The 8,766-nt window shown below is 42.8% G+C and overlaps 1 non-coding gene across 1 annotated transcript; it reads left to right on the top strand.

The window, feature by feature from the left end:
• Positions 1-705: 705 nt before the first annotated feature.
• On the top strand, positions 706-780 carry Trnat-ugu. Its single transcript has one exon. It is a non-coding gene; the product is annotated as a tRNA-Thr (tRNA).
• Positions 781-8,766: the final 7,986 nt, after the last annotated feature.

An 8,766-nucleotide genomic window follows, 5' to 3' on the forward strand; every position in this document is an offset into this window, starting at 1 on the left:
TCCCAATACGTGTCTCATTTGTGATCCCTTAGTGTATAGTGTTTTCATCTGGCGTTAGTGTTGGACTCCAGAGCTGTGAATTCTATTTAATCACTTAACGATTGTCTAAGCGAGTGCACTATAGCGCAGGCAAAAGGAAAAGAAAGAAATAAATTAGAAAAAAACATGTACCGAAAAATATGTGACGGAAAAAAGGAGCAACCCCAAAAAGTAATTAACATAGAGTAATACAATTTCGGGTATTCAATTGTCTAGGCAACTTTTTCAAGTGATTGACACTGAAACACCAGGTCAATGTAAGTGCAAGATAAGCCATTGGAAGTGTGAAATGCTGGTGCATTAACGAGTGTAACCGCCAGAATGTTGAATACAGGCTTGAAGACGTCATGCATTGAGTTAAACAAGTGCCCATTGTTAGTTCGTGGGATGAATTTCAATGCATGTTCCACTAGATTCATTACTCATTACTACCGTCATATATATAGTTAAAAATATGGGTTCCCGGCCTTTGACCTTCTTGTGCGAACGCACACGCTATGACCGAACTCGTACGGGACTTGGTAGATTAATCTGCCACGAGTAATGAGTATGATGGGCAAACATCTATTAGGCGCACTACGAATGTAGTGTTGTGGACATGTTGGGAATGTGGATCTCACGGGGAGCGTGCAAGGGATAAGTCCCTGCAGACGCACTATCCTCTGTGCCCGCGGTGGCTCATATGGATAGAGCGTCTGCTATGTAAGCAGGAGATCCCGGGTTCGAGTCCCGGTCGGGGCACACATTTTCAACATGGCCCCAATGAAGTGTATCAACGCCTGCTTGCAGCTAGGGTGTCTATTTAATTATCATTTCATTTATTACTTGCTTTCATTCTAGTATGGCTTGTTGTATTTGATAATTTTCTTCAATTATTTGGGCTGTGTTTCGTGTCCATAAGGTGTTCAACAAGTGTAGAGTGACTGTTGTTGGTTTTTGACGGTCTTCTATATTTGGTGTATCTGATATTAAATTTTCTGCTCGTCTGTCTTGGCATGTCAGTTGGTAAATAGCATATGTTTTATATTTGTCTGTGCTCGTGTTCGTTGCTCTTAGTTCTCTCTGTATTCGGTTGTTCTGTCCTGTTGGCTATTTTCTGCCTGTGATTTGCTCAAGGAGGTCTCTCTCCGAAAACAAATAAAGGAAAAGCTTATAAAAAGGGTCCTGCTTCCGTATCCTTACAAATTTACTGTTGTGTATGAGTTGAAACCTATAGACGGACTTACTTGTGTTGAGTTCTGCCAATGGCTTTTGCATGAAGTCGAATCAGGGACTTTGGAGCTTCAGTTTTGCATTTGTTTACAAGAGGCCTGGTAGAATCCGCCAGGGTATGAGAACTCACAAACATGCACCATTATGCATCAGGAAAGACCCAGACTAGTTATAAGAGCCATCGAATAATCTCAAGGTCTATATTAAGTGCGCAATGTTTGGCGTTCGCATCTTAACACGGTTCTTACACCAAACAGGTAATGCTAACCGGTGTGTCTAGAAACCATATAATCTATATGTGGATCTTGACAAAGAAGATGAAAGATGGTATGGATATTTTTGGTAAGATGGGACAACAGTACACACAACCATGAGGTAAGGACAGGAGGTTTGGAAGATATAATGCAAGCTCTTGAGTACCTCGATCGCCGATCCCTTCCCTCATGATTTTTACCTGTGGGACAAATTGAAATGTCAGGTGCACTCAGATAATCCTCACTTCAGTGGAAGAGCTATACTCTCTCTCTCTCTCTCTCTCTCTCTCTCTCTCTCTCTCTCTCTCTCTCTCTCTTTCTATCTATCTCTCTCTCTCTCTTTCTCTCTGTCTCTCTCTCCTTCCGAGCAGATCTCTTAAGATTCTGCGGGACCGACTGACTGCCGTGTCATCCTCAGCCAACAGGTGTCATTTTAATGCTGATATGAAGAGGAATTTGGTCAGTACACCGCTCCCCCGGTCGTTGTCAGTTTTCGTAATTGGAGCCACTATTTTTCGATCATGTAGATCCAGCATTGGCTATACGAGGTCTAGGTGCATCCCGTTTGAGTATACCGCTGGGCATAACAGGGCAGTCACCCAACCAAGTACTAACCAAGCTTGATAGCGCTTAAATTTGGTGATCTGACGGTAACCGGTGTTATCACTGTGGCAAGACCGTTGGCGGTAGAACTACACCGCAGCATTAATGACGCTGGTGCTGCTATCCATCAGGCAGAGCTGTTACTCCTGTCCCACGGTTTGATAAATCGACCACAGTGGTAGTCGACGTCAACGGTGTTTATTTCCAGCAACTTCATTATCCATTCGATAAACACACATAAAAAACAAAAACAGAACTTCACCGAAGATTCCATTGCAAACACTACAGTTTCTTCTTCCTGTTATCTTGCATGACTCTTTGTTTATGAATAAATTGGTCCTCATAGTTATTGGAGAAACTTTCGAACAGAGTTGTCGAGATAAGCCTGTGGGATATTGCCAGATTCCCCCATAGCCACATCTGTGTAGCGCTGCAAAGTCTCTGGTGGAAGAGAACGATTGAAAATCACTCTTTGTAGTGTTGCCCATGCATCTGAAACTTGGAGAATGTGGGGGCCATTCCATCTGACGGATTCTATGCTCCATTAGAAAGGTGTTCAAAGACTGACGATTGAAGTTTGTATTATCGCCCATCATCCAAATCTCCTTCCAGTATGTTCACCAAATGGAACCACACAGCGTGCAAGGATGTCCTCCAGATAATTCACACCATTCGCGCTTCATCAAGTGACACGAAGGGTGTACTGCGACTACACATGTTTCCGCCGCAAAACATGACTGAACCGGCTTGATAACAGTGCGGACCACGATACATTTAGGGTGTGAACGTTGTTCTCCTTGCCTCCACATATCTATATTGCCAGGGTGAAGACTGATACAGGTACCATCAGGAAAGAGGGCTGTGTCCTTGTGCTGCCTAACCCACGAAAAGTGGTTTAATCTTCATGCCACACGAGCCGCTCTCCGAACCAGATTTAGAGGTGGAGCCTTGAAATGTCTTCTGGCGCTTAATCCCTGCTCATGGTGCCCATTTCTTATTGTTGGATGCGAAGCTCGTCGTCCAGCGGCTACCGTTGCTGGATCTGGATTGCGGGGACACGGGTTCGATTCTGGCTAGGTTTGGGACTTTCTCTGCCCGGGGACTGGGTGTTTCTGTTGTCCTTATCATTTCATAATCATTCATGAAAGTAGCTAGACTGGACTGTGTAAAGATTGGGACTTTGTACGGGCGCTGATGACCGCACAATTGAGCACCCCACAATTCTAACAACATCATCATCGTATTGTAGTGCTGACACTTGCACTCCTGTAGCTATATGGAATTGCTGCTGCAGGCGTGTAGCATTCTGTCGAGGATTTCCGCTAGCTGTCACAAGCAGATATCGGTCGAGCACACCTGTGGCTTTATTCTTCTCCAGCCACTTCTGCAACGATCCTCTCGGTAGAAACGTGTTCTTGATTCTAAAGACATCACTTCGTCCTACGTCGACATCCGCTGCGGAAGTTCACCTGTCTCATTCCATGCTCTATGAGAACGACTATACGGAGCCACTGACCGTAAGTTATTGTTGTCTGAAGTATCCTGAAGCAATGTAACCCTCGTAAAGACACCCTGGTCAAGTACTGCGTTGTTTACAGGCGACACGGTTATCATACACTGCACATACAGGCCCCCACCACAAATACATGGATTGTTTTTGCCAATATTACATTACAGACAAAATTATATGCTGATATCATAATGTATTTCTGTATCACAATATTCATTATTAAAGTTCGGATATGTGCAACATTTATTTTGACCATCGTATCGTTCTGGTCAGTTTCATTTGACAACCATGTAGTTTAGTGAGCGTGCAAGTGATGGCTAGTAAGAAGCCATGTGTCAGAGCTTGAAGGCTAGCTTGAGGTGGTTATCTATTGGAAAGCCGGATTTGTCGATGTGTAATTGAAGCCAATGAATTTCATTTGTTTCGTAGACACTTAAAGTGTATTGTTTGTGGTAAGATTTCTTTACTTTTTTTTTTTTAACTGTTGACTTGGAACAGTATTGCTGGAGACACTCGCCTACGTTGCAAGGAGTCACATGAAGGCAGTATGTCACGTAATCTGTATCGCGTGCCAACAGCATATGAATTCCATTCGCAGCACTGAGTTACATCACTACTAAAAATCTGCAGCGAGAGAGAGAATGTTTCAGAATCTCTGGGTTGCTAGTATAGGAAAACTAGCGATTCCGATAACGCTTCGCAATTGCTAAATATATATGGGAATTGGACATGCGTCCTAAAGTCCTTCTTTCCCGTATCTCTGCCCAGCTCCTTCTCCCGCCTCTCTTTGCTCATCTCATTCTCATTCCCCTCTCTCTGAACATCACATTTTCCCCACTCTCTAGACCATCTCCACCTTCCTCTTGGATATGGTTATTTTCTCTCACCAACTCTATGCCTTCTTACGGCTATTTCTGACCTTGAACCTTATTTATTGTTACAGCAAACGCAACCTTGAATGCGAACTGAAGTTTCTTAAAATCATGGGTGAATTGGTAGTGACTATCGATATACGGGGTACGAGCGACATCCTTCCAGCTGCTGAAACTACACTACTGGCCATTAAAACTACTACACCACGAAGATCAATTGCTACAGATGCGAAATTTAACCGACTGGAAGAAGATGCTGTGATATGCAAATGATTAACTTTTCAGAGCATTCACACAAGGTTGGCGCCGGTGGCGACACCTACAAGGTGCTGACATGAGGAAAGTTTCTAACAGATTTCTCATCCACAAACAGAAGTTGAGCGTCGTTGCCTGATGAAACGTTGTTGATGCCTCGTGTAAGGAGGAGAAATGCGTACCATCACGTTTCAGACTTTGATAAAGGTGGATTGTAGCCTATCGCGATTGCGGTTTATCGTATCGCGACATTGCTGCTCGCAGATTATGCAATCGGTGGGTTCAGGAGGGTAATACGGAACGCCGTGCTGCATCCCAACGGCCTCGTATCACTAGCAGTCGAGATGACAGGCATCTCATCCGCATGGCTGTAACGGATCGTGCAGCCACGTCTCGATCCTTGAGTCAACAGATGGGGACGTTTGCAAGATAACAACCATCTGCAGGAACAGATCGACGACGTTTGCAGCAGCATGGACTATCAGCTCGGAGACCATGGCTGCGGTTACCCTTGACGCTGCATCACAGGCAGGAGCGCCTGCGATGGTGTACTCAACGACGAACCTGGGTGCACGAATGACAAAACGTCATTTTTTCGGATCAATCCAGGTTCTGTTTACAGCATCATGATGGTCGCATCCGTGTTTGGCGACATCGCGGTGAACCACATTGGAAGCGTGTATTCGTCATCGCCATGCTGGCGTATCACCCAGTGTGATGGTATGGGGTGCCATTGGTTACATGTGTCGGTCACCTCTTGTTCGCATTGACGGCACTTTGAGCAATGGACGTTACATTTCAGATGTGTTACGACCCGTGGCTCTACCCTTCATTCGATCCCTGCGAAACCCTACATTTCAGCAGGATAATGCACGTACGCATGTTGCGGGTCCTGTACGGGCCTTTCTGGATACAGAAAATGTTCGCCTGCTGCCCTGGTCAGCACATTCTCCAGATCTCTCACCCACTGAAAACGTCTGGTCAGTGGTGGCCGAGCAACTGGCTCGTCACAATATGCCAGTCACTACTCTTGATGAACTGTGGTATTGTGTTGAAGCTGCATGAGTAGCTGTACCTGTACCTGTACAAGGCCGTAATTACGGCCACAGGTGGTTGTTCCGGGTACTGATTTCTCAGGATGTATGCACCCAAATTGCGTGAAAATGGAATCACATGTCAGTTCTAGTATAATATATTTGTCCAATGAATACCCGTTTATCATCTGCATTTCTTCTTCTTGTAGCAGTTTTAATGGCCAGTAGTGTATGATGATAGTAGCTAAATGACAGTATTTCACGTAGTTTTATTCTGTCAATTGGTAAGATTACATAGTCTGAAACTATTCTGGTTAGATAGTAGTATACTAATCATAAGCCAATTAGACATTAGATTTCCTGTTATATGTAATTTCGATATTTAGGAAGAAAGAAAAACAACACATTGTTGTACACTCAATTCTGATCAGGGGCGAAGTATATAAAAGGAGAACGAATATATATATATATATATATATATATATATAGAGAGAGAGAGAGAGAGAGAGAGAGAGAAAATTTGGCCAACGACTTACTGACTGCGAGAAAGAAATCTTAACCGCATTTTTCACATAAGAGAATTTTCTTTCTCATTATTACCTCCAAAAGCAAACCTATACATTGTCTTGTAAAATATATATACCTAATGTTAATACAAATGTTTATTAGAGGATGGTGTAAAAACATGAAGTATATTGGCTAAGATCTTGCCCTTTAATTTTGCTAACAATATTTTCCCTCCTATACATTACGTGTATAGCTGTGTTAAAATGGTTCAAATGGCTCTAAGCACTATGGGACTTCACACCTGAAGTCATCAGTCAGGGGACTGAAGTTGAAGATAATGTTATAGAAAAGGAAGAGGAAGTATATTAAGACTTAGAACTACTTAAACCTAACTAACGTAAGGACATCACACTCATCCATTCCCGAAGCAGGATCGAACCTGCGACCGTAGTAGCAGCTCAGTTCCGAGCTGAAGCGCCTAGAACCGCTCGGCCACAGCGGCCGGCTAGCTATGTGTTATATGCAGGGTGATTCAAAAGTAACTGAACACATGCAAATCTTCTATGTAAAATCTTATATAAAGTTTTGTCTGAAACTTGTATTTGCAAATTGTGTCCTGCGTAGCTGAGTGGTAACGTATGTGCCTACCATGCTGCGGTCCCGGGTTCGATTCCTGGCCGCGTTCCAGATTTTCTCTGCTCGTGTAGTAGGTGTTGTTCTCATTACCATTTCATCCTCATTACCGACACACAAATCACACAATGTGGCGTCGACTCCAACAATGCAAGACGGTCAATTTTTTTCAAGTTGTGATGTATAATGTTGGTAGACATTACATCATGGGCCAGTAAAGGCTTTTGGCTTGTTGTGCTCGCCTGCACATGACAGATGTTGCTTTTTCTACGGTGCCCCTGGTCTCCCTCCGATGTTTTTACTATAAACTCTTCCCTCCAGTTGACGATTGCTTGATGCCTCAGAAGGTATCATTTTAACCGATCCATTCTTTTCGTCATGTTAAGCCACAGATTTCGTTTCTCCCCATTTATATTCTACACCTCCTCATTAGTTATCTACCATTGTAACCTTCAGCATTCGTCGGCAGCATTCGTCGGCACCGTTTAGTGTCCACGTTTCGTCCAGACAAATAGTTCTTAACATCTAAATTTAAAGTCAATGTTAGCAAATTTCTGCTCTTCAGAAGTGCTTTTTCTTTCCGTTGGCATTCTACATTTTATATTTCCTCTACTTTAGACATCATAAACAATTTTTCTTTTCTTAATGTTTATATTATATTCTTCTCTCAAGATACAGTCCATTCCGTTTAGCTGCACTTCCAAGTCGTTTGCTGTCTTCGACAGAACCACAATGCCATCGGCAAACCCAAAAATTTATATTTCACCGGCTGAACTTAAGTTCCCTTTCCAAATTTCTCCGTGATTCCTTTCATAGTTTTCTTAATGTACAGATTCAAGAACATTGGAGATAGGATGCAATCGTGTGTCATTCCATTCTTAACTACTACTTCCGTTTCTTGTCCTTCGACGCTCATAACTGCCGCCTGGTTTCTGTACACTCCGTTAGTAACCTTTCGTTTCCTGTATTTTACCCTTGCTCACTTCATAAATTAAAAAAAAAACTTATTCCAATCAACATGGTCAAAAGCTTTCTGCAAATCTACAAATGCTATGAAAGTAAAATTGCCTTCCCTGAACCTTTTTTGTAAGACAGTATCGCCCCGCGTGTTCTTGGGTAACCCAAACGTATTTTAGCTGAGATTGATTTCCAGCTGTTTCTCCATTCTTCTGTAAATAGTTCGTGCCAATACATCGCAACCAAGATTATTAAACCGACTGTTGGATAATATTCACTCTTGTCAGCACCTGCTCTCTTTGAAAATAGAATTATTATATTCTTCTTGAAGTGTAAGATTATTTCTCCTGTCTTATATCTTTCACACCAGGTCGAATAGCTTGGCTAATTGTTGCAAGAATATAAGCAGCTCTGAAGGAATAGAGACTACTCCAGTGACCTTGATTCGGCTAAAGTCATCTCTCAGTATCATGTCTGCCATTTCATCTTAATGTACTTCCTCCTCCCTTTCTATAACTTTGTCTTCAAGTTCATTTCCCTTGTATAGCCTCTTTAACTTATTTGTTACCAAATATTTGATCAAGCGAACATCAGCGGGCGGAGAAGATACTGACAGAATAAAAAATCCGCTTCAGTTGCTAGCGTTTTCTTATGTACTGCGCGACCGTTTTCGGACCCTAAAGCTCCATCTTCATGTGCCATCTACGGTGAAGAAGAGGAGGAGCTACAACTGTACTAAAAAAGTCGTTGACATACCAAAAATGAAAGGCAAAGTTGTGAAAAGTAGCTTTCTTACTATTTATGGAAATATAAATGTGTGGTGATCAATCCGATCAGTTATGGGACGTCACTCTCACTTCAGACAAAGGCATGGGACTGGAGCAAAGACG

The sequence above is a fragment of the Schistocerca piceifrons genome, chromosome 6 (assembly GCF_021461385.2).
Source record: "Schistocerca piceifrons isolate TAMUIC-IGC-003096 chromosome 6, iqSchPice1.1, whole genome shotgun sequence".
In the NCBI taxonomy this organism is placed as follows: Eukaryota; Metazoa; Arthropoda; class Insecta; order Orthoptera; family Acrididae; genus Schistocerca; species Schistocerca piceifrons.